The sequence below is a fragment of the Tinamus guttatus genome, unplaced genomic scaffold (assembly GCF_059628265.1).
Source record: "Tinamus guttatus ecotype Peru unplaced genomic scaffold, ASM5962826v1 Tinamus_guttatus_pri_ptg000315l, whole genome shotgun sequence".
NCBI lineage: Eukaryota > Metazoa > Chordata > Aves > Tinamiformes > Tinamidae > Tinamus > Tinamus guttatus.
The window spans coordinates 1,434,014-1,455,635 of record NW_028288849.1 but is presented as its reverse complement, the minus strand read 5'-3'; the positions used below and the strand labels follow the sequence as shown (position 1 = coordinate 1,455,635).

The 21,622-nt window shown below is 42.7% G+C and overlaps 1 non-coding gene across 1 annotated transcript; it reads left to right on the top strand.

Annotated features, from left to right (window-relative positions):
* Positions 1–20,460: 20,460 nt before the first annotated feature.
* Positions 20,461–20,529, top strand: LOC148593960 (small nucleolar RNA SNORD123). Its single transcript, XR_015913609.1, has one exon. It is a non-coding gene; the product is annotated as a small nucleolar RNA SNORD123 (small nucleolar RNA).
* The last annotated feature ends 1,093 nt before the right edge of the window (positions 20,530–21,622 follow it).

The window sequence follows — 21,622 nt, the reverse complement described above, 5'->3', positions numbered from 1 at the left end:
GCATGTTCGGTGCGGAACCAATTATCTTTGACCGATGAAGAAGACTTTTTATTTTTATTGATACTGCTACTTAAGCCCTCTTAGCTAAAGCCCCTTCACTGGAAGAGCTGTGAAAAGTGAATTCCAAAACAACCGTATCAAAGTTCTCAAGATATTATTAGTCTTCGGTTAATTCTACTTAGGCTATTTAGGACCAGCAGTGAAAATTCTCAAGAACTGGAAGTTTCTAAAGTTTAGATGCTCCAGAAAAGGTACTAGAAATTGCTGTCTGAAAATAAACAGCTTTCTCAGTCCCAACCAATGCGTATTCTGTGATAACAGCAAGGCCAAGCACATTCAACAAGGCCAAGTGCAAGATTCTGCACCTGGGGAGGAATAACCCCAGACACCAGTACAGGCTGGGGACTGACCTTCTGGAGAGCAGCTCTGCGGAGAGGGACCTGGGTGTCATGGTGGATGACAAGTTGACCATGAGGCAGCAGTGTGCCCTCGTGGCCAAGAAGGCCAATGGGATCCCGGGGTGCATTAAGAAGAGCATCTCCAGCAGGTCGAGGGAGATGATCCTGCCCCTCTACTCAGCCCTGGTGAGGCCACATCTGGAGTACTGTGTCCAGTTCTGGGCTCCACAGTACAAGAGGGATGTGGAGCTGCTGGAAAGAGTCCAGCTCAGGCCTACAAGGATGATCAGGGGCCTGGAACATCTGCCCTATGAGGAGAGGCTGAGGGAGCTGGGCCTGTTCAGCCTGGAGAAGAGAAGGCTGAGAGGGGATCTGATCAATGTCTATAAGTACCTCAAGGGAGGGAGTGCAGAGGATGGGATCAGCCTCTTTTCAGTGGTGGCTACTGATAGGACTAGAGGTAATGGCCACAAACTGAAGCACCAAAAGTTCCACAGGAACTTAAGGAAAAATTTCTTAACAGTGAGGGTGACAGAGCACTGGAACAGGCTGCCCAGGGAGGTTGTGGAGTCTCCTTCTCTGGAGATCTTCAAAACCTGCTTGGATGCAGTCCTGTGCCACGTGCTCTAGGTGACCCTGTGTGTGCAGGGGAGTTGGACTAGATGATCTCTAGAGGTCCCTTCCAACCTTAAGCATTCTGTGATTCTAACAGCAAATAAGGGACACGTACCCCAGACGAACTAAGGGGAAACAGGAAATTACTGAAAATAAAAAGGAAAAATTAAATGTTTGTCTAAAAGATTAATTTAGGAGTATCAGGATAGCCTGGACCTAATTTTGGTTCTCTTAAGCTTGTTTCCAGAAGGGCTAGAAACATTACTTTTGACTAACTAATGCGCATTGTGCCATGTCTATGGCATAGCACTATGCTCTCAAAATACAAACATGCTTAAGTTGTTTGGCAAGCAGAATACATTTTCTTTCTCTACCAGACATTGAATGCCAAAAAGATGCTACAGAGCCAAAACAAAACAGCATGAATTTTTAAAATTTAGTAATGCCATCAAGAGCATAAATATTTAAAAGTAAATGCTGATGACAAAAATCACACGCAAAAGCCCAAGCAGATATATTTCCAGGTAGTCCTTTAAAAAAAAAAAAAAAAACACAAACAAAAAAAATGCTGCTCTTTATACAAAAAAAACAAATTCCCCATCTTATTTTTAAATGTGGCTCTGTTTGGGGAAATAGAATTTTCAAATGCACAGATGTTTGTGATTGCACACTACCATCCTGCTGGGAACCATTAATGGTATAAAGAGTAAAGTTACTCAATTATCTATAAGTCACTTTCCAAACTGTTGCCTTCAGTCAAGGAGGTGATTAATGGGGTCCAGCAATGACACAGATTACTCCCTGCCCGTGCAAGCTCTTTGATTTTAGTGCAATTAAGCTACTGAAGTAAACAAACCCATTTGGCTGCTCAACTAGCTCTTTGTCTCATTAAAAATTATTTGACTAGGCTAGCAGTAAGAGTGCATTCCATGTGTCCCCAGATTCAATTGCATATTCTGTAATCACAGCAGCATTACATCTGCAAAAAACTTCCGGTGACAGAAAATGGCTAGTCTACCATTAGAGACTTTCATATGTAATGAAACTAATATTGTCTAATCACTGCCACGATTTGGCAAATATGATTCAGAGAGGCTGACAAAATTACAGTCACCAGACAAACGTTTGTGCAAGCATTTGCAAATTTAATGTTAAAAAACAAACTAGCACCCTATCTCCTACTAGATTGCCCACAAGCACACAGTTCCAGCAGTCCTCTAGACAACCTCAGAGCTGCATGATGATTAGGGTGAACTAATGGAATTATCAAGACCGAAGAATTTTGTGTCTTCATATGAATGCCAGGAGCCCCATAATGATTTGCTGTCTTTACTGAAATTTCTTCTGCACTTTAAACTTTGAAATATCCAACTGAGAAAATACTCTCTACTTCAAACACCACGCAAGACTGCAACACCTTTCCCATGTATCCCCTCTCATGAGGGCTACCTACAGCTGTTCTTGCCAGGGAAGGCAGAAATAGAAATACAGAGGTCCTCCCACATACCCACCATAACCCAATAGAAACTTTGTAAAACAAGCACAAAAACAGCTAATCACCTCAGATAGTGATGAGGATTACTCTCCTGTGGCTCCATGGCATGATCAGAGCTTAAGTTAACAGGAGAGTAGAGAGAAAAAATAAGTAAAAAAATAAATAAAAAGGTGAGGTTAGACAGCAGATTCCTGTCAACACGCTCATTTTTCACACTGCACTCTGAAACATGAGACACCTCACCATCCCCAACCTGAAAAAGTCACTAGGAGCTAACTGTACCGATGTTCAGCTCTTTTCATATTGCAACTGCCTCTCTATTCTACAAATTTACTCACTCCACCACTGTAACACCCAAAGCAACTTGCAATCTTCCAAGGAAAATCATCATCCATTTCCCTGCATGCACAGTCCATGGACAGCTTTGGTTCCAAGCAGGAAACAACAAAACTGAAATACAAGAAAACTATATTGACTTGCCAATGCACTACAAAGACAGCCTACCTCTTTACAGTGGGCTTCCTTTCAGGTTTTATGTCCTACTTCCCACTCTATTAAAAAACTTCTTTTCTTTCTAATTTCCATTAACTTCCCCCTATCTTTTCTTAGTCTCTTTGTTTAAGGAGGATATTATTAGTCCTTCTGGGAAATGCTCTTTGATAAATAGACCAGCTCCCTCCTTGAACGATGCATTTTATTCCCCTTGCTCACTTCCTTGCCCTGCAGCAGTTTGCCATGGAGCACTTACTCTTTGGAAGGAGAGTTTCCTGCATAAATCAGATTTCAAGATCCAAAGCAGTGTATTAATTGTTGCCATAAAAACTGAACTTTACTAGGCAATGAGGCAATAAATAGCAAAATCTTAAAATCCAAAGTGGATTTTAATGGATCCACTGGATTTAATTCCATTTTAATGGAAGTGACTTGCATGTCACTTCCACCATGACTTTTTTATCTGACCTCTGAAAAATGGTTCTCAGTCGAGGGCAGAGGACTGCAACACCTGCAGTGTTTTAGTCTTGCAGCAGTCAGGGTGAAGCTTTCATGGATAAAAATCTTCTCCACTCTTCCACCTCAATTGTCACACAAGTTGAACAATTTCATTGTTTTCTATTAGGATTAGCAGAAAGATGATTAAGGGGACAGCATTAAGATAACAGAAAAGTGTTTAAAAGCCAGTAAGTGCCAGTAAGCATTTCTAGGTCTGATAGCTAAAAAGTGCAATGTTCTCTTCCTAACAATGCCAGAAAACAGCAGAAAACATGAGGCATCAGATAAAGAAAAAAAAACACCCTGCTGCTCTCTAATAACCACCTTGGCATTATAAAAGCAGAAAGACGTGCAGTTTTCTGAAGACAGTCCAAGCATTAATAAGCATACAAGAAAACAGTTTAAAGCAGAGCTTGCTTGCTTCTTTCTCCCCTACTTTTTCTTCTTTTATTAATATTATTATGTTGCAAACAGAGAGGAAGCTTTTCCCCCCGGCAGTGTTTACATTTGGTGAAGCCAAGGAGCTCTCCTAAGGGCCCGCGATTTCCTACGCCACTCACGCTGTTTGCCAGTCTGTCCGCGGGCGTCACACTGCGTCACGTCTGCTCCCCTTGCCACACACTAAGCAAATAACACAGCGATTTTTGCTCCTTCCTCATATCAAAACCAAACTCTGCCAAAAACCAGTGCTAACCCCACCAACGCTATGGGAAGGACTTAGTCCGGAGGAGCTCCAGCCCCTTATGGAAGCTGCCAGCAAAGGGAGGGCATCACACTGGGCAGCACTGGGGCAAACAGGCAGCCCCTGGCCGGAGCTGCTGCCCCAGCTCGCCAAACAAATCTTGCCAAATCAGCCAACCAATGCACAAATGCTACATTTGAAGTGGACATGGCTTTTGCAAGCCTTAGATGACAATTGACACTAATTTTTTAAAAAGACAAAGTTAAGAAACCAAAGGCTTTCTGAAGTTTTAATTTTACATGCAATTTTTAATTGCAATATTTCTGTTGCAGCCCAGAAGAGCTGTACAATGCAATAGGGACTACTTTTGGGTCCGAGCCACAGCAGGTCCGACATGCTCCCCTCCCCTCACCAAGTTCTCTGAAATCGGATATAACTGACCTATTTACCTCCCACGGAAGAAGCCCAAATGCCTTTACAAACTATTTGGCAGATGGCATATGCACAGTAATCTCATCCCCCGCCAGAGCATGGCAAAGGCCTTATACCAGCTAGAGCTTCACAAGACGCCACAGCAGGGAGTTCAGCTTTCCCCCAAATCCACCCTTCATTAGACGGTTCCCTAGAAGGCTCTTATTGCTTCCCCACAAGTGAAGAGCTTGAAACCTGAGTGAATAAATAAATAAAACTCACTCAGAAAGGAAAACAGATCTGCAGAATTTAGGCATGCATAAGGACCCAGGAGCCTTGTGGCATCCCACCCTACTACAGGCTAATTTAATTCAGCAAAAGTCTACTTTTATTCCTGAAAACACTTATTTAGCAGTCCTCTAAGAGCAAAAATACTAGACTTCCCTAAGCCATCAAAACAGTCACATTTGTTAAGCAGTACCATTTCAGAGTTTTCCCCTCCTTTTCCCAAACCCCAAGGGCCTCTAGGATTCCAGAATTATTTCAAAGCCCAGCATTAACTCAATCTGATTAAGAAACCCATAGGGCTCCTGCAATGAGTCTGTGAACAAATCACACCCCTGCTCTTTCCCCACCATCCTAAACCTATTTTGTCACCTCTTGCACATTTGCAAATAGGTTGCTCTCTATTGTAGCACTGCACTGTACACCTAATAATCTGAATTCTTTATGGCAGTGATAGCCTGACTCTTAAAAGTCAATTACTGAAAATATTAGATATCATTTAAACTAAGGTTGGTAGGAAAAGTTAATTCCCCTAAGCAGTCATTAAAATTCCCGCAACTGTTAAGTATGATGAATTATAAAAAAAAATGCTTTTAAAAAAAAAGTGGCAGTGAAGCACAGAATCACAATTATTAAAGCCAGAAATTTAAATTTGAAAGTCTCTTTAGCAATCATTTCTATAAAGTATAAGATGAAGATACTCAGTTTGAATACTAAAAATGAGAGTAACATATAGTTAAAGTGTAACAGAAAAAGTAAACACTGATTCTGTTTCTAGATGCTGTTCCTCTAAGAGAGTATTTTTATATACACACACACACATATATATATGCACACATGCGCTTGCTCTCTGTTGTCTCTCTCCTCTCCCTCCACTTACAGGCATCTGCATCTCTACTTCAATCTATTGACTGTGATACACAGAGTTAAGAGAGTCAACGCAGCCTTTCCCCATACAACTAAGTGTGCTCTATTTTAAGGCCCACGAATATTCAAATGTTACATTTTCCCCCAAGCGTCACCATCCTTAACTCATAGAGCTACGTCCTTCCTGGAGCCAACAGGATGCGACTATGAGACCCTATTGCATGTTTGATGCCGCATAAGGAACAGGAATAACAGTAAGCCAGCCTGGCATAAAAACTGAAGGAGCCTAAAATAAATGTATTCTAACTTGCTTCAGTGATGGAGGGTGCTGAATGTTACCGATTGCTTGTGACCACCAGCAGTATCATGTCCAGGATATGAGGCTAATTTTGGAGAGCTGGATGAGTGCCACTATAGGATATGCTATTTTTACCCAGTTCCAATGTGCCTGCCCAGTGGCACAGTGCCACTTTTAAAGCGTAAGGTAATTAAAGTCTCCAGTTACAGCTTGGCTCCTAACTGCAAGTGGCCCCAAAGCCCTTTTGCAAAACTCTTCTCCATATTTTGATTACCTTTAAATAATAGAAGCTTAGGAACAAACTCAAAACAAGTACCTGGAAATAGCACATTTAGAAGAAAGAGGTCAGTATTTTACACAATTTCAGTTCAATGCACAGAAATAATCATACTGAAGCAGTTTCCACTCTCTAGATGGACTCTCCCAGACATCTATACTATAACTACAATTACTTCTGTCTGAGTGAGAAAATAGAGTCAAAAACATAATAGATGAACATAGCAATGAACATACTATTGTCTGTTCCATACAAAAACACGGACATTGGGAGCTGCCATTCACGCAAGTTTAAATTCAGACCCATAATCTGCAGAGTAAAATGAGCAATCCAGTTTTAAATAAGAGTTCACACTACAGAGCTGCTCTCCTGCTTTCCCAGGGTAACATTTCTCACCACAGCGCAGAGTCAACAAGTTTGGAGGTAGCCTTAATAACAAGAGATTTCTACCCCTCTGCTCCTCTGTGCTATCCCTACCTGCCGCATTTCAACAGGCACATGGAGACCATACTGGGAGTTGTTCCTCACAACAGGTTTTAATAATGTTTTTAAACATAAGGGTTTTAACATGACCACAGTATTTGGCGCACAGTCTGAAGTCAACATGCAGCAACGAGCAGGCACAAAAGCTCCAGTGAAGATAACCCCAACAGTTAGGTAGAAACACCAACCAGAAACAGTTACAGGAAACACACACACAAAAAAAAATATTATTTATTAAATTAAAGGCCACCTTTTCCATTCTAAAACTGCAGATCTGTTTTCCCAGGTTTTTCTCAGGTACACTTAATTAAATCCAACTTTGTTCAAAAGAGCAATTAATGAATGTGGCAAGGCAGCACTTAGCCCTGGAGGAGCCGCTGACATTTGCTCACAGCAGAGACTGTTCCTTAATTGCTCCCGTCGTCTTAAGCCTTATAATGATACTTTTGACACAGCCCCACAAGCCGCTGTGACCTACTCCTCGCAGCCAGAGATGTCCGTGCCATGCTAAGTTAATAAAATTGCCTTTGGAAGATTTTCAAGCAGTTACTTAGAAGACATGGGGAGAGGAAAGGAAGGTTTGGATAGGCTGATACTGGAACAACAAAAGCTTTACCAAAATTCTGTTATCTTCAAGTATGCTCTGCATTACAGATAGTCTAAGCAAACATGGTTCTGTTCTTTATTGGCCACAATTAATAGCACAAGGGCCTCCTTGCCCAAATGCTATCGCAGCCTACTTGAACTGGGTCAGCAAACTGAGCAGCGTCGCTTCAAAGCTCTTCTAATCACGAGTCCTCGGATGACCAGGAGGTTTTGCTTCTTGAGCGCTTCAGGATTTTTTTTTTTCTTCCCCAGAAACAGAAGGTGTAGTAGCAGCAGTCTGGCTTGTGTTTAAAGAAACTATGCTGAGCTACAGATCTCACCAAGAGTTAAAACAGGCTATTTCACACTGACTTCTCAAAGCCAAAATAAATAGCCAAAGCTAACCCATGAACTAAATCACACATTGAATGTGCATTTTATAACTGCAAAAACAACAACAACAACAAACTTATCTGCCTCCATAACATATGCATAGTATCAAGCAGTTCATGCAATCACTTGTACAGCGAAGCACATAATACACTGAAAAAGCATAAACCAAGTAATGAAGCAAGCCAATAAAGCAAAGGGAAAGTGGGTACCTGGAGAAGAGCAGAAAACTCTGCAGATCCATTGACCTTCAGCATCCAAATGAGAATAGCATTTGCCCTCAAAGCTGGTGACATGAGTCCAATTACCCTGACCCAGTTTTCCATATTGAGATTCCATGTCTGCAACTTGTATTATATGGTAACTCCTGCATGTCCATCATTTGCATAAGTGACACCGCCATCAAGGCTGGTGCGGGTATGCATATGTGGGAAACTCTCTGTCAAGTATTTCATTAGCTAATTGCATACTTTGGTGAGCTTTCCAAGGACAGAACTAGAGCAGTGAAGCAGCAGACTGCTTCTCAAACTCAAATGAAAAGGCACCCAAGCCCGTGAACACCCAAGTCCAGGTGAGGAGGCACCCAGGGAGACAGTGCAAGTCTGAGTAAGGTGTGGGCATCCTGTACGTAGTGGTGGAGAGAAGCAAAAAAAGCTGTCACAATGTCACCCTTATCCATATCCAACCTTCTGGCACCCACCAGGTCCGCAGTGCCCTACAGCAGCGTCCTTGATGGGTAACTCAGAATGGGACCTGCAAACTCCACCAGCACTGCCATTCATACGGCTTTGTTTACATGGGCAAAAGCATCACCTGAATAGCTGCAGAATCATTTTTTATTAGCATATGAACACACACACACATACACAAAGTCTTTCTTGCAAAGATTTATTTCTTTTTCAAAATAAATAAGAATATTTCTTGAAAGCTGCAGCAGCACACAGGAATGCCATGGCCTCCCTTACATTAGGCACTGTCCTGCACATAGCAGAACAAGCAAAATTAAGTCAAATTACTAAGCAACCAAGCAAGGGCTATTCATATATTCTTGCCTCAAGATTTGCTTTACACAAAGCAGAAAAGAACTCCGTAGGGCACCAAATATATATATATATTAACTAGAAGCACAACTATACTAATTTTAACTACCAGATCACCTACTTTCAAATTTGCTTGGACCATGAACCAGTGTCAACCTTCAATATTCTCTCCTCCTGCCCCAAACATTATGCAACCTTAACATCATTAATACAGAACTCTGTAAAAGCAACACAGTACTACAGACGGGCTCAGATAACATATTAGGATCTGCCAATCACACTTTGGAACTACAGCAGCAAATCTGAGGGAGCAGAAGAGAAAGCAGTCGGAAAGATTTTGCAGTTGGCATGTAATAACTGTACCTAAACCACAGGTAGACTTAATCAAAATCTGCAGAAAGAATGTATCATAATCCCTAAGGAAAAATTTTAAGAGAATCATTTGCACTTACAAAATGCTCATTAGCTTTCAGAGATGGGAGGAAAAAAGTAAAATTAAAACCTCAAACTTCACCATGCACATGAGTTCCTACCACTGCAGCCTAATTTGCTTGGCCATATTTCTGCCCTCCCTCTGTATGATTTCATAATTTACCAAAAGGATTCAGTTCAAATTATATCTTCTGAATCCACTCAAATCACATCATGCCTTCTGCTTTTAAAAGATCTCTGTATAGCCATTGTTAAGGATTAAATTACATTTGTTTTATTCATTTTTTTCACCTGCTGTCAAGCTCAGCTTGCTCCATCCTTCCCTGCAGACCAGCTTGCTAGAATATAGTTTAAAAGTTTATGAATTTTAGATACTCCACAAAATCAATATTTGATTCAGACATTTCTTTGCTCTTCAGAGAGATGAGCTCTTTTCTGCTCAAACATATAACTATCAAAACCAGCGTTCTGATCTTTATTTCAATTCACTTTGTCTTTTGGCATCGTCCTGTGAGCTAACCACCAGACTAAGGATGACTAGTTCTGCCCTTTAGGAAGATTTGTCTATCCCTCTGCAATTATTTTTTTGTCTAGGAGGCTACAGCAGAAGTTTCACTACAAAAAGAACAGAGACAATATGATCTAGCCAATACTACTGTTTTATAATATGGAAGAGGCTGCAATCATGTGTTTATGCATGTGTATGTACCAAGACACACACACACACACTATCTATGAATATAAATACACATATATGAACTGGAAAATACGGTTAATTTTGACCACTCATAGAATAAATCAGGAAACATATCTATATTTGCTATTTGCAAACATTTCTTTAAGAAACTATAAATGCCATATGTACATGTTATAATTCACAGAAAGCTTATGAATTTTACATAGGTTTTCCTTTCGGGAGGAAGCATTGCTATGATCCAGTCATCTACCTAGCTGAATTTTCTTTGCAAACCCACACCCACCCACCCACCCGCCCACTTGCATACACGCAAGTCATTACCCAAATGAGTTTTGCCCATCATAGCAAAACTCTACAGTTTACTTCCTAACACATTGCACAAGGTAGCAGAAATCTTACTACTTAGATGACTCTACAGAGAGGGACTGACCTTCTTCGTTTTATGCACCGAAATACTGCTGAACTCTCTGGGAATTACCATCACATACAAAGAAAAGTAGGAACGTCACTGCATGAATGGAGTCTCCACCTGTGGACACCTTGAGACACAGGCTGGGACTAAAAACATTTTACTTACAGCACGAAGGATGTTCAGGAAGAGACAGGTGGTTTTTCCCCAACACTGCTCAGTTCAGTTATCAGGTATCTACAGATACCCATGATTTCTTACAAGGTTTAAAACGCTCCCATCAAATAAGGGGGAAGATAACTAAGGTCTCCAATGTTCCATAAAGCTGCATTTCCCACAACACAGGAAGGCAACAAGGGGAGACAAGCACTTTGCTTGCAAAAAGGGCACCAGATGTACCAGTTTCCAACATAAATCTTTGGATCCTCTGGATTTGTCTGTAATTGAATTCTCTAAATCTGACTTTAGGTCTAGACAAGTGAGTCTTCAGAAACGCCCACACATGAACACCTGAAGACTGCGGTCTCAACACTTGACCCATTTAAAAAGTTAATTCATAGGCCAGTTACCAAAATTTTGGTGTTCACCCTGTTAGCAATTCAGAGCATAGAGGAAAATGTAATAAAACTATATTTTTTTTAACCAAGGCTGATGAGGGCAGCAGTAAAAAAAGAAACTGCCTGACTTTAAAAGAACTTTTTGTGGGAGACAGGGTAGTTTCACAAGTGAGAGTAGGATTTTTTTTTTTTGCCCCTGAAAGGAAACAACTACCTTTCAATGATTTGAGGAACTCTACATCTATAAAAATAACAAATACATAGTTATAAACCAAGTCTGCTTTCTGTGAGTAATTCACAGTAGATCAAAAAGGTAAGCGAACATATGATATTTTCTTTGCAAACAAACTGAGCTCCCCCTTTTTGAAGTCCCGCAGTTCTTCGTTTTATTTTTTATTAAAGCATTAGTGCCACATCTCTGCAGCAAATTGCAGCTCCTTTTTACCTTCTGGGGAAAATAAATAAAATTCATCAACTCTACAACTGATATTAAAGAAAGACCTTTGTCGATAGTCATCTATAAGAGTAATGTTTTCCACGATGCAGACAGTCCATTGCAGGCAATGTGCTCATAGGGCTATTCAAGTATCCATTTCCCTCAAGTTATTGTACAAAAACTTCATGATACTAAGAGCAAAGACCCGAGACAAAAATAAGAATCAAGTGTTTACCTGTAGTTCAAGTCTATTTTTCTCTCATACCCTGATCCAGATTTCTCTCACACACATCTCTAGATCTGGAGGTAGGAATTGGTGCTTTTGACTAATCAAAGTGTCCAGAACAGTGATGCTGCTCTATACTTTAAGTTCCAGCATTTGGAGTACCTAAGCATGGACACACAAGCCCTCATGGCCTGAGCTCCAGGTTTCAGACAGATGATTACCCTGAATTTCTCCCATTCCAGCACTCTGAAGGGCAAAGCAACAAGACATTGCATTTCAGGTACCTCAGTCCACAAGCCTGGACTGCTGGTAAGGATGACCATACAGCTGCAACTCAACCCAACCACAGCCTCCACACTGGTGCCTTTAGACCACAGCACCACAGCAAAAGGCTACACAAACACATTAACGCTCTGAGGCAAAAATCCACCAGAGCTCTTCCATCAGCCCTAAATTTCATCACTGTTCTAGGGACTCATCAGGATTGGGGTCCACACATAAAATCCTCCTCCTTCTTCATAGCACAACATTCATCCCATACCCTCAGTGATGCCGAGGTCACACAAAGATTGCTTTATTAGAAGAGATAAAAAACCTAAGTATATTACCAAGGGAGAGGCAGGACGTGGACTTGCAATGCTACAAATGGGAACAAGAGATGCTGATGTAGCTATAGATGGCATTGGTAGGCTTAGCATCCCAGGTAGTTCATGAGGCTGACTACTCTCCATCTCCTAGCCCACCGCAGGGCTGATAGGAAGTAAAGAGTTTTCTCTTAGCACTCTTCAAGGCCTATCAAAGCTGAAATCCCATTTCTTATCTCATTACAATGCGAGCCTCATACTGGCAGCACTAGGCAATAAGACATCATATGCTAATAACAATTTTCAGCACTTACTGTCTTCAACCTGCCCTTAAACATTCATACTAGCTACTTTAGAAATCATTACTTATGCTGCAAAAGCGAGAGAAGAAATCAGCGTGTGGGAACAAGAGACGCCAGATTAAAACTGCAATTTTTCACCCACTGTTTCTGATAATATTATCTAATAAAATAACCGTATAACTCTACTGTGAGTTCCTAATATAAAAGGTGAACATGACATAACAGAAAAGGACATCAGAGCAGAAAACAGATAAAGTAACATGTGACCTAGCTGGCATTTTTGGGAGGATCTGCCTCAAAGCCCATCACAGAAAACAGCAGTCACTGACTAGGGACAGAAATCTGGGCTCTCTTAACAGCCTACGATTCCGACTCTTACTTAATGTGGAAAGAGTATCACTTTGCCAGGCTTTGAGACTTAAAAGGCAACGTACACAAGCTACCTCCCCATAACTGCAGAAGTCAAGAATTGCCTGAAAATTCAGACAATTCTTCAGACAAGTTCAACCCAAAGGGCTCCATTCCATGAGGTCTCTTCCCCACACCAAAACTGTTCCAGTGGCATTCCTGGGTCATGTTGCCTGCACAACCCTCCATGGGCTTTCAATGAAACCAAGTCACTGAAGTGCTCCAGGAGGAGGAAAAGAACAAACAAGCAAAAAGTACAACAGATAGAGGAAAAAATAAAAAAAAAATAAAAAGGAAGAGTAAAGGGGAGAAAAACACAGGAATTTCTGAAGCGACTCTAAGCTGGAGAAAACATGGCATGGAACTACTATGTGAATCCTTTTTTTTTGAGCTGCAACACAAATATGTCACATACCTGTCTGGAGAGCTCACCAGCACTAGAAATCATGATGCAGCAACAACCTTACCTCAGGCCATAAGAGCTAAGCGCAAAAATTCTTATAATACCTCCTCTCTCTGGCTACAGAGGCCTTGCAGCTCCTACTTCTGCGCCCCCAAAATTCCAGATAAGCAGAAAGTTCCTTCCAGCAGCATAGACTGGCAGCTTGGAGAAGGAAGGAAGCGGATGAAGCAGCTAAATTTCATCACCTAGGTTGTAACATGATCAACCCATGCATTCTGCAAAGCCTGAGAACACGTATCCCCAGCATTACAGGGAAGGAAGACAGCAGTAGGCTGTGCTTCACTATTCTGGAAACTATTTCTATAAAGTTCTTATAAATCTGTAAAATAGAATGAAATGGTTTCATGTTGCTGTTCTTCTAGCAAGGATGTTAAAATCATCAAATTCTGACAAATATTCAAAAGCTACTCAATGTCCTCCAAGGGAACAGCAGCAATTGCCAATACACTGCTGCTGAGTTAGATGTGTGACACTTACACAGATAAGTTAAACGCACAACAGCTCATTGGCAAAGTTTTAAATGCCAATTCCTGAATGCTGCTACTGTCACTCACAGAACATTAGGTTCTTCAAAGTTGCTTGACTTTCTCTTATACGTTGGGATACAAGTGCAGATTTCTTCTCCCAGACCCTCCAGAATACCGTAGATTCTAAAAACATTTTTATTAACATATTTATGCAAAAATAATGAGTACAGGAATAAAGACCTGATTTACAGAGCAGACAGTTGCTTTGTTTCACAAGACCTCCTAGAAAGCACAAATCAGACACAACTACATTAATAAACCCACTAAATTACTTTGGAATATACAGTTTTAGTAAAAACTAAGATCACAACACCTGCTGTACTGCAGTTCAGGGGACATTAGCCCTTTAGGTACCTTTGCTAACTGCCTGATTAATACTACACAAATGTGCTACATTTAGATGCAACCTGATAAATTTCTTAAATAATTGGAAACACTTGAAAAACAATCTGAAATTAAAAAACAAAGAAGTCAACATCTTATGGAAAAAAAATCATTTTAATGGCAAATCATACCTAAACTGCAGAGTTCAAACTGCGAAATTCGCCACGTTTCTGTAAAAATAGATAGTAGGCTGCCACCTGTCTTCTAACAGTCACATCTGCAGTGCTGCAAGCTGGAAACGAGAACTAGCCTACAGTTGTCAACAGTTGGAAAAAAGCTAGATATATCACAGAAGGGTCAATTTGAGAAATGTTTATAATGTTTCCTAAAAAGCTTCATTTTTTGAACTGTGTTTCAGTTAAAAAAAATGTTATTAGAAAAGACCCAGTTTACAACTTAAAATTGTTTTCAGTAAGAAACGTAACACAAGCAAAAGAGGGCAAAAAGGATAATGAAGAAAAATAGGTTGATTATTAACAATAGTTTGGGGATTGACAAGAACTCCCCTTACACAGCTCCATAAAATGAAGTTACAGAAAATTGGACTTCCTCAGTGCTCCTCCTTCTAATTACAGCAGCAATCATGATGATTTAGTGCAGCAGCTATAGCGACTTCAGAACGTATATCCACTAAATATTAGGCTAATACCAACATTTCATAAGCCGGCTATTAAACCCACAGCTAAATTACACAGCACTGCGAACGTGCGATGCTCACCGAGTATCAGCCGCTGCTCCGCGCTACACAACGCAGGCCGGGGCTCCGCACGCACACACGCGTTCCGCCGCGCTCCACCCACGCGTCTCGCGGCGCAGAGATAACTCACTGCCAGCGCCCGGCGGTGCCGCCCGTGAGGGACGAGGGGGCCAAAAGGGTCTGCTCCTGGTGCCCCTGGAGCTCGCCCGTCTGCTGAGCTCCCTCCTGCAAAACTCCCAGCGCGCAAACTGCGGCCGGCAGGATGCCTGCGCTGCCGCTTACGGCTTGCGGCGCATGGGTTATTCGCCAAGAAGTAACAAACCTCGCTCAGCGGTAATCCTGTATTTCTACAATACCCATCACTAGGAGTTAAAACCCATGGGCTTTGCTAAGCAGCTAGCAAAACAAGTCCTTCTTCCTTGAAAGCAACTGCAATGCATGCTCATCACCCTCTGTGCAGCAGAAACCACCTCAGCAATCCCGCTGCAGCCGAAGTTTATGAGCGAGCACAAGGCACCCAAGCACATTTACTACCTGTGCATGTTTTAAGGAAACTGCACAGGTTCAAGATTAAGAGAAATCACATTAATGACTTCAGCTTCCGCAAGCAAAACAAAACTCTGTTCCAGCACAACTTAAAAGAAAGTGTTTACACCACTTGGCTCCAAACTACCCCTTGAACTCAGAAAAGTGAGCTTCCACGCTCCAGAGCAAAGGCTTGGCTCGCAGCAAGGCTCTCGCAGCTGTGCAACATTAAAATAAGATAAAGCCATTAGCAAATGGGGCAAAATTAGATTATCATTACCTACTGAAGGGAGGTGAACAATATGCACATCACAGACATCTAGCAAAAGCTTTTGTGGGCTGAACAGAGAGTACTTTAGGCCACGTCTTAGTCCTTCAGGCTGAGAATACACTTTTCCTAGAGTTTGCGTCTCTAGGAAAACATATGAAACACATCAGCAATTCAAGAGAGTCTTACTTAACATCCCAAAGACATCAGAACTGCTGGAATTAAAACTTAAGTGCAACTTCCATTGGGAAAATCCTGCTTTGCAGAGCTCTAACTGGGCTACTCTCACATAGAAGAAAAATTCAAATCAGTAGCGTTTAGTCAGTTTTCACAAAGCACAGTTTTCAAGCAAGCTATTTTAGTGTGGCTGGAGTGTGCCCTTGCTATAACTCTAACAAGATTTTTTTTAGTTTTAGGATTTACGGCTGCTTTTCCGAGTTGGAATCTCGCAATTTCAGGCTGCAAACACAGTTTGGGTCTTCAGCGAGGCACGGCTGTGCACACACACATAAGCCTTTCCCGTTAGCAGTACCGTTTGCTGGAGGACCGTACGCCACCGACAGTCCTGTCCCCCCACCCAAGAAGCACACAGATTATCACTGTGCAAATCCAAAGTGCACGCTAAGCATCTGGATTGATGAGAGCAGGCGTAATAGCTACCCTTCATCCAGCGACTAATCCTGCTGGAAATCAGGATTAATACTCCAGGCTGGGGTGCCTCCTCCGGTGCTTTTAGAGCGCCTACTCCAGCTCCGCTCCCCAGAAAGGTGCCAGGACACGCGTACCCAGCAGAGCAAAGCCAGCGCAGGTGACGCTGACGAACGCGGCGACACTTGAAGTACACGGGCACTTGGCACCACAGGAACGCCCTGCGCAGCCCCCACGGGAACCCCCGAGTTCCCGGGACGTCCCTCCGCGCCACTTCTGCAGCCCCGCGGGGCGCCGGCTGCACCGCGCGCGGACGCGGAGGCTGCAGCGCGGGTTATCCCGGGGCGGCTGCAGCGCGGGTTATCCCGCGGCGGCGGCGCCCGCCCCAAGCCCCGCGCCCCTCCGCGGAGCTGCGCGCCCTGCCCGAGAGCAGCCCGCGGGTACCTGCGGATGCCGGCGGGATGGATGGATGGATGGATGGACGGACGGACGCACCTTGCGCGCGGCCGCCGCCGCCGCCGCCACCTCCGCGCCCCGCCGGCAAGTTGGGGGCGCGGCAGCCGCGCGCCGCCCCGCGCCCGCAGCGCGAGCCCCGCCGCAGGGGGCGGAGCGCAGCGCGGAGGGCCCCGCGCAGCCCCCGCGCTGCCCCCTCCGGGCCCGCCGCGAACTTGCAACTGTTTGAGCGGCTCCAAATGTTCGCGCCCGGGGCTCGCCTGCGCTTCTGCCTTTTTTTGGGGTTTTTTTTTTTATGATTTTGTGTGTTTTTCTTTAAACTTACCGCAGCCCAAAAAGCCCAGCTCCGGGCTCTTCCCCGCGAGCGCGGAGCCCGCGCAACTGTGCGCGGGAGGAGGAGCAAGGCGGGGAGCGCGGGGCAGCCGCCTGCCCTTGCGCGGGCTCCGCGGGGAGTGGCGCCCCCGGCGCGCAGCCCTGCGCGGGCAGGACAGGGGCTGGCAGCCTCGCGGCCACGTAAAGCCAACCCTGCGGCGATTCCTCCTCCTCCTCCTCCGCCCTCCCAGCGCAGCGCGACGTGTCGCTCCCCGAAGTTTATTTTTAAGCGCGGGGAGAGTTCGCGGAAACGGTCCCGCACGGGCGGCAGACGTGGCAGCCTCCCGTCCAGGTACGTGCGCGCCCGACCCAGCGGTAGGTTGTGTCTGCTCATACCTATATCTTAATGCAGTCCATCCGCTTTGTTCTTTTTCTTTCTTTTTTGCCTTTTTTTTTTTGCCTTTTTTCCTCCCTTTTACTGCATGTTTCTAGCCCAGCCCGCAGCACAGACGGACTTCGTTCGCTGTAGCAAGGGCTCCAGTTAGAGGAAAGAAAGCACTGAGAGTTTCTCAAAAGCATGGAATTGGTCCACAGCACAGTAATCAAGTAAAATATACTTAGTTAAAACAGCCAGAATCAAAAGCTCCAGGCAAGCCAAAATGCCACAAAGCCAAACGCACCTGGAATATCCAACTCAGCGAGACGAGTAACTTTGGCTACATTATAAAAGAAATGAGTTTGAGGAGGGATGCCGATGAAAGTTCATAATTATCATTAAAAATGAAAATTCTTGGATCTGAAAGACTTCTAATGGCTTCTTGTTAGTCCAAAAAAAAAAGGTGGGGGCAGGGGGAAGGGCAGGAATACTGAAGGCCAAACTCTGACTCCATTCCAGTCATGTAATCCCGCCAGCCAAGACTGCTTCCCTCATTGTAACAATGCATTTTCCTATCACTCAGACTTAGCGCGGGTTTTGTCGCTCTCCTATGAAATTCCCTTATCTCGAGAAAATAGTTGTGTAGAAAATAATCTGCCTGGTCTTGACACTGCCATCAAAGTAACTGCAGATGTGGGATGATTAATCTATGCAGTCTGTTAACTTGTTCGGAGTGTTTTTAAGATGTATCTGAGGACATCATTTATATATCTTCATCTGTTACAACAGCTTTAGATTTTTCTCTTTTTTTTTGAGGTGTATATATATACTGACATACTTTTTTTTTTCTTAAAGTGCCAATATTTTAACAAGGAGAAATTAGGCAGAACGCGCAAAACTCTCTCCTAGTTAAAGAAAAATCAAAATGTTAATAGCCAGACTTCAGCTCTGTCCGTTGAAGAACAGGTATATGTATAAGAACCAGGATCAAAAGACTTTTATAGCTATTAAATGATACTGAATTTTGATGCGCAGTAATCCTTACAAAAATCCCCAGAAATCATACTTTCTGTTTGTTATCCCCCCGAGTTGTTAAGTCACGTGCTTCAGATTTCACCACCAGTCACACGAAAAGAGCAGCACTGATGTCAATGATTAATTAGTTTTCATTAGCTGTTTGTTAAGAGTAGCCACGTGTGACGCCACGTAAGGCAAGAGCTAAGCTGGTGGAGTTGCAAGAGTCAGACTTTCTTCTTCCAGCACAGACCCTCCTCCTCCTCTCACACAGTCCGATTTCCCCTCACCGCATTCCCCAAAGCGGGGAGGTGGTGGAGCAAGGGCTACATGCCTGGTTCTCGCCTGCCTGGGGGGAAGCCAGGAGACAGCTCCTGCCTGTGGTGGCAGGATATAAAGCAAGGAAGGGGGGGATGCGTTTCCATCCGCTCAAGTAGCGAAGCGGAGGGCTGAGGGAAGGCCTGCCTTCGCATTACCCGTGAAGAGCACCTTGGGCAGCACACCTGCCTTTTATCAGGTCAATAAACAACGTCGGGAAGTAAAAGTCCGAAGTTCAAGTTAAGTTAAAGAAAAAAGAAAAGGAGAAATAAGAGTTAGCTTCAATAAAACTGAGCCTTGAGCTGTGCCTCCATCATAGGGGGAAAGGCTGGTTTGCTTCACAACAACAGGGTTCAAAGGATTGTTTGCTTTTGCTTTTGCATTTTCCTTTTTTTTTTTTTTTTTTTTTTTCCTTTCCTCACTCCATAGAAAACATTAGTTGTTGAATTCAGCAGAGACATATGCAAGAAACTTTGAAATCCCACAGTTAATCTATTTTTTTTTCCACCTCATCATCATCTGCTCAGGCAAAACCCTCCTGCTAACTTGAAACTTTTCAGAGCAGACCAGTAGGAGCATGGGATATGTAAACAAGCTTCCTTTTTTTAACCAACTCTAAAGAAGGAAAAAAAAAAAACACCAAGTCTGTGCATTCTGGCATCTTTAATCTACCTTGTTTATGTGACTTGGCTGAGAGGGACACAGACATACAGAGCAATTTATAGACCCTTGTGTCCAAAAAAAAAAAAAAAAATCCAGGGACCTATTTACCACATCGCCATCACTGTTGCTTCCTTCTTTCCTACTGCAAGGTAGGAAAACATTTGGACTGCTAGGTCAGAGTCTACGACTTCTCAGTTTTCTTACCAACATGGAGAAAAGCCACCTTCCAAGGCAGGCGTCATGAATCTGCTATAGTTAAATATCAGAGCCTTCTGATGTTGTTACAAGCTGTTGATCCAAAGGATTAAAATTGGCCCTTTGCAGATGGGGACATATACTGTTAAAAGAAAGATGGGCAAAATTGCTTAGCATGTACCCCAGGAACAGACAGAAGACAAGTTTGCATTACTAACAGGCAAAAGAAACCATTGCAATACTTACTTGCTTTATGTAACAGGGAAATAAATGTCACAGGTACAAACTCTCACCTGTTTCTTTTTTTTTTGTCAAATTATTGTCCTGCGTTATGTGCTGCCGCTAAAGGTTACACCAACTAGCATCTATACTATCTAGGGATTAGAAGCAGCAAGATGAGATTCTAAATTACTTGACTTTTGAAAGCTAGATGTTCTCCTGACAGGTTTTTTTTTTTTATTTACTGTTTGTGATCAAAAGAGAGAACAAAGCAGTATTTCTCAGGGTGTTTATGTGCTTAAGGCTCTTTGTAAACAAAATAATATAATTTTATGAATGCTTAAGGTGACATTCGCATCCCAAGTCTATGATATAAATAAAGGTGCACTTGCATTTATAAACATGCTCTGTGAACTCATTTTACTAATTGCCTCTTTCTTTTCATTAAAATCTCTGACAGATAAAGCAGTTAAAAATTGTGAGATAAACATTAACTAAGAACTACCTAATTTCAAGTCCCTAAAAGCTAATGGTGAAAATGATGAATTCTGGGGTACTGATCCCTGTGACCTGAAAAAGCCATCCATTTCCTGATTCACCTTCATAACACCTCTGAGAGGTGGGCTGACACACAGTATTTTAGAGTTAATATCCTCAGTCAAACAATTTGTGTGTGTATGTGTCTTTCTGTCTTTCATTTCAGCCACTTTGTTGAACTTCTACCTTCCAAATGAAGAGCAAGATGGGATGAGAACAAGGAGAGCCTTGGAGAAACCCAGTCCTAAAGTCTGTGAAATGGAAACATCAGTATCTCCAGTCTCTTAATTAGGTTGGTAGAGCATTGGCCTGAATAAGGAAAACCCTAAGATGTGGTGGCCTTATTACATTTGAAGCTAGGTTTGGGATTTTTTCATTTATTAAGTAATATTTATATTAGCATGTCTCTTCCTCCACTCTGCAGGACATTACGTTTTGCTGCCTCTAGCCATGCACAACTTTCTCCTATAGACTCCTACAATTAAATTTCAACTTATCGATGAGCCCTGAGCCCCCTCCTCAAGCAGGGGGTGGTGGCGGAGTGTCAATCACCAGTATTGGGTCCCTGTGTCACCATCACCCACAGCATTAGCAGGTAGTCTTCCGAAAATGCACCAAGTAACCCTAATTCTAGTATTAGCTAGCATTTGGACATTTCAGTTTGTGTCCTACTAACAGGAGGTCTTTCAGAGGAATTTGTTTTTAATCTGTATCCCTCTCCTTGCTTTCAATAGCCTGAAAGAGTTGTAGTGATTGAAACAATTTTAGTCACAGGTATTTTAAAATGCTTTAATGATTTTCTTTGTATTATGGTCATTAAAAGCTGCTCTGTTAAAGCTATTTTGGATTGATTATTTATTGTTTTGGCTGAATACATGAAAAAACATAAGAATTTTTACTGAAGAAAGCAATACCTAGCCTGTGTAAGCTTCAGGAAGCCAGAATCTTTCCAAGACTAAACTTCGAGAAACTAAGCTGTATACCAAAAGACATACTAGTTGGAAGGTCCTGTCAGAGAATAAGAGGTTTCTTTATAGTTAGCCCAGATACATGGAGGTGTTTTGGGTTTTTTTTTTTGTTTTGTTTTGTTTGTTTGTTTGTTTGTTTTCATTTTCTTCTGACTAATGGAACTTTGAGGTTCATAAAAGATAGCAGG